This window comes from Dromiciops gliroides, chromosome 5 (genome assembly GCF_019393635.1).
Source record: "Dromiciops gliroides isolate mDroGli1 chromosome 5, mDroGli1.pri, whole genome shotgun sequence".
NCBI lineage: Eukaryota > Metazoa > Chordata > Mammalia > Microbiotheria > Microbiotheriidae > Dromiciops > Dromiciops gliroides.
The window spans coordinates 79,107,521-79,112,864 of record NC_057865.1 but is presented as its reverse complement, the minus strand read 5'-3'; the positions used below and the strand labels follow the sequence as shown (position 1 = coordinate 79,112,864).

At 36.7% G+C, this 5,344-nt stretch overlaps 1 non-coding gene across 1 annotated transcript; it reads right to left on the bottom strand.

Annotated features, from left to right (window-relative positions):
- Positions 1-1,327: 1,327 nt before the first annotated feature.
- On the bottom strand, positions 1,328-1,438 carry LOC122730184. Its single transcript, XR_006353397.1, has one exon. It is a non-coding gene; the product is annotated as a U6 spliceosomal RNA (small nuclear RNA).
- Between the last annotated feature and the right edge of the window lie 3,906 nt (positions 1,439-5,344).

The following is a 5,344-nucleotide window of genomic DNA, read 5'->3' as shown; positions in this document are numbered from 1 at the left end:
TGCTTCTGCTAGCATTTCTAAGATTCTATTGTGAGATTTAAAATTGGATCTTAGATCATAAATCTCCCCTACTTAACCTTTCCCTTAATTTATCTCCCAGACTAGTAAATGGAAGAAGCTTTTGGTTTTCTAGATAGACCTTTTATTGTTATGGTAGTCACAAGGTGATGTTGATTAGAAGGATAGGAAAGTAGAATGACAATACAAATCGTCTTAAGTCTAAGCTTAGTCTATATTCCTTATAAAAACTCACCAAACCGAAGGCCACCTTTGGAAAGAGAGAAACTGTCTGTCCCGCGCAGTCAGGAGACCAGCAGAGCCGGAAAAAGCCCCCACTTCCGTTCTCTCCACCCCGGAAGTCGAGTGCATAGCAGGTAGTCTGACATGCGCAGCAGGCAGACTGTTGGTCTCCTCCACAAAAGGGCGGTCCTTCAAAAGCTGGCATCTTTCAGTTATCCTAACCGACTGTTAAAAAACTTTCATATTTTTTTACCACACTATCAAATAAATAATAATGGGGAAAGTGGAAATGCCTGCTTTACTATCACATCTATTTGGAAAGATTCAAGAACATTACTATTATATATGTTTGCATTTGGTTTTAGACAATTATGCTGTATGTTATTTTTAAAAAGTTTATGGCTCTACTTTTCAGGGTTGCTTGCTTGTTTACATAAATGGGTGCTGTGGTTTTTCAAAGGCTTTTTCTGCATCTCTTGAGGTACTCATATTTCAGAATCTTTTCCATGTGATTAATTAATAATATCATTTTCCTAACATTTAGCAATTCTTGTATTGTTGGTTTAAAACCAAGTTTTCATAATAAATGATCTCTTAGATGAATTGCTTTAGTTTGACAGGATTCTATTTAAAACTTTTATATCAGTATTCATTAATTAGGTTGGTTTATAGTTCTCCTTTTTTTAACCTTTTCTGGTTTAGCCATCACAACAATACTTGTATTAATTTTTGAGAACAATTTATAAAAGAGTAATATTTAATGTCTAATAGAATTCTCATGCAAATCCCTTAGGAGAAGGGAAATTTATTTCCCTTTGATAGTTCACTTACAGCAAATTCTATTTTCTTTTCTGATATGGAATATATTAAAGATATCTATTTGATCTTCTGTTATTTCAAATATTTTTATACCTTGAATGTATTGCTTGATTTCTTTTGTGTTCTCATTTTTTTAAAACCATAAAAGTGAATATACTTGGTTCTGATAATTATTTTTGTATTTCTTGGTTGTTACTTTACCTCAAGAATTTGCTATTTTATTGATTTGACTTTTCTCTACCCTCCTTCCAAACACACTGGTGATTTTAAAATTTAGTTGTGTTTTTGCTTCATCCTTGCTTGTCATCCTTGAGCAGGGGCCATGCTAATCTTCTCTGTATCATTTCAATTTTAGTTTATGTGCTGCCGAAGTGAGCACATTTAGTTGTGTTTTCAAAGAATAAAATTTTAGTTTTACCATTTCTATAGGGTTTTTATATTTTTGGTCTCCAGTTAATTTCTCTTCTAAATTTCAGTATCTCCTCCTTTGTGCTTACTTTGCATTTAATTTTTGGCTATCTACATTTAATGTATAGTCATTTCATAAATCTGCTCCTTTTAACTTTTAGTAATGTATGAATTTAGGGATACAATTTTTTCTCAGAATCCTTTTGGGATATTCTAACTTAACCCCAAAACTTTTGGATTGTTATTTAATTATTATATTTTCCATTTTCATAACTATTAATTGTTTCTATTATTTGTTCTTTGTTAAATTCACTATTTATGACTTGATTATTAAGTGTCCATCTGGGTTTGCATCTTTTGCTTCTGTTCCCTGAACTGACTGTTTTTATTGTTATAATCTAAAAAGTATGTGTTACAATTTCTGCTTTTTTGGTACATATTTACAATATAAATGTTCTAATGGAAGCTCATTTTTTGTAATATTTCTAGGCGGTGCTGAAAAATACATATATTCTTTAGGAATCCCATTTAGAAGAGGATTTAAAATATATTATTCCATTTTTCCCCAACAATTTAAAAAAAATTCCACATTTTACTTTTTTGCTTATTTTGTTAGCTTTGTGTTATCCAAAACAGAGAAAAAAGACCTAAAAGTATTGTTGTCTATGTTTTTATGGATTTCAGTTAATTTTCTTTTATGGATTTAAGATGCTAATGTATTTGGGGCTTATAGATTTAATACTGATAACTGGTTTCTTGACTGATCCCTGTCGGTATAATGCATTTTCTTTGTTTTTTTTCTTTATGAGATGATGTTTTGGTTTTAAGTTTTCTTCATAATATGATTGCAAATCCTATTTTAAAACAATTTTCTTGCTGAATAATAAATTTATCTTCATTTGTGAAAAAAATACTTGTTAACAAATCCTTTGACCATTTATCACTTGGGGAATTGCCTCTCCTTTACTAAGAGAGACTTTTAGTTCTGCTTCAAGGGGAAGAATAGAAAGAGAATAGTTCACAAGTCTGGCTACCCTGTTCTCCTCAGAGGGATACCAGACTAGAATTATATCTATTTACCCCTAGCTAGATACTGTAGTCAGGGGATAATGATTTTTGTTAGGTTGAGGTTGTTTTCTTAGTCAGTGTTCTCTAAAGAACAAGGATACCCCTCTTTTAAATTTTTATTCTTGACCCCTTCTTACATTAGTTACGTAAAAGACCATCAAAACAGTGAACAGAGAATATATTTACTCACCTCAGCAGGTATAAAATGAAGTAAACAGTATAAGACATTAGAAAGAATCAATGAACTCTTCTATTTAGTGCAAAATATCTCGAGAGAGACTCCCTGAACTCTCTCTAAGGGATATTTCCTAAAGTCTCCAGGGAGGCAAACTGTAAATAAAGGATGTGTTGATGACCTAGTCTTTCCATTGCCTTTCAAATTCTGTTAACTTTCTTTTGTTTATCTTTGGAAAAAGAGAAGAAAAGAATCTGGAACCAAAAATATACTTCCTCAAAGCAGAGAATCTGAGTCCGTTTTCCCAATCTCTTGGGCCAAACTCAGTCCTTATTCAAGAGTTCAGTTTTGAGACATATCATCTTCCACCATGGAAGGGAATATTGTGCAGATATTCAAGGCCTCAATCTAGGTTTACACTGGCATTATTACTATAGAGTTGATTGGTCTCTTTTCTATAATCTTGACATCAGTGTAAAACTCGTCCTGAAACAGCACTTGCACTGTGATACTTCTCTGCTTAATAAACCACAATAGATATCCTGTGCTAGTAGGGAAAGAAGGTTGTATACTCAGAGGCCTTAGGTTCATACCTTAACTTGGCTACCTATGTGACCTTGGACAAGTTTTCACCTCTCTCTGTCTGTTTCTTCAATTATTAAGTGAAATAGCAGGAATCCACCATGAAGGTCCCTTCTAAGATTCCTTCTAATTTATGATCTTATACAAGCTTCTTATTGCCTATTTCATCCAATTTATTCTTCTCTGTGGCATTCACGGTCTGCCTCAATCTCAATTTGAAGTCCATTCATATCCATTTGGTTACTATTTTATTTTCACACACACACACACACACACACACACACACACACACACACACATATATATATTCAGGTATTTTTGTTCCTGTATTTCCAAATCATTATCATTCTTCAAGGTTCATCTCAAGGCTTACCTTCTCTATTCCACTTTCTCTGAATAATATCATTCACATTGATTCCTCTTTTTCTCCCATCTCCTGATTGGAAATGCTCATGCCTTCTAACAATGAAAGGGTGTGGGGGTAGTGTTGGCTTACAGGTACCAAAAATTGGAAGGAACTATCCATCAAAATCAATGTTTTGGCATTTCTTTTTTTTTTTAAGATTCCAGTTTTTATTTATTTAAAAAGACAAAGAAGAGGGAAAAGGGAAGGGGCTGCAACGTTTATCCTGAGAAAGTGCCAGAGTCCCTCCCTATTCAGGGCCCAGGCAGGGCATGGGACACATTTTTTCTTGGAAACAAAGATTTAGAAAGAATTCCAACAAATTGTTGCACAAAACACCCCTGAAAATGTAGAGAACCTTTGGTCGCCAGATCCCCTGGCTAAGCAGTGCCTGTGGAGCCCCTTCTGGGAAAGAACAGACCCCAGAGCCCGCAGTGCTCGGGTCAAACTGGCAGAGTCCATCCACAGCTTCGGCCACCTGCTCACTGATGCAGGGCAGAAAAGCTGGCTCAGTCATCCTCATCCTCATTGCTGTCCTCCCCCTCGTCATCAGCAGCTTGTTTCCTTTTCTCTCCATGCTGGGGTTCTTCTCCTTCTTCCTCTTCATCCTCCTCTCCCATCATCATCTTCATCCTCCTCCTCATCCTCTACCCTATCTTCTTCTTCCTCCTGCTCCTCATCTTCTCCATCAACATCTTCATCATCTTCATTTCATCAATCACATCCTCATCAAGCTCTTTCTCATCCTTGTCCATCCTCCTCCTCTACTTCACCTATCACTTCCCCATTCTTCCTGCACAGACTCTTGGGGCCCTCCCTATCAGCCTCAGGGGCGGAGTCTGGAGCTTCCTTGTCATCAGCATCATAACCATCGAAGGAGGTGATCTGAGGCAGGAGGGCAAACACACTCTCCCAGTAGCATTTCTGTTCCAGAATTTCCAGAAATAGCTGTCAGCAAAAAATGGGACTACCTATAACTATTGAGGGTATATTGGAATTTTGAGCTTATGATAGAATTTATGTGTCCTTTTTAAAATGTCAGTTTACTTGGTGGATATAGACTATGGATTCTGTTCAGTCTGGTTTAGGATTATTTGGAAAGAGGAGACACAGAATGACAATATATATGTCCATGATAAAAGGAAGAGGAAAGCTGGTGTGTGTGTGTGTGTGTGTGTGTGTGTGTGTGTGTGTGTGTGTGTGTGTGTGTGTGTGTGGAGGGGGGCAAAGGTAGGTGGGTGACTTTTAGGATGATATATGGGAAACTTGATTTTAAAAATACAAAGACAGTGCTATAGAAAGATCACAGAGAGCTAAGCAAAGGACCCCTTTTCTCCTCTGATGCTGCCACTCCCCAGGTGCAGATTCATTATCTCTTCCATGGACTGTTATAGTAGTCTTTTTGGGGGGGGGGGATGAGGCAGTTGGGGTTAAGTAACTTGCCCAGTGTCACACAGCTAGTAAGTGTCAAATGTCCAAGGCCAGATGTGAACTCAAGTCCTCTTGACTCCAGGGCCGGTGCCCTATTCACTGTGCCACCTAGCTGCCCCTTACAGTAGTCTTTTGGTTGGTCTCCTATATCATCTCTCTCTCCCCACTCCATCTACTCTCTCCTCAGGTATCAAATTATTATTTTTAAAGCACAGGTG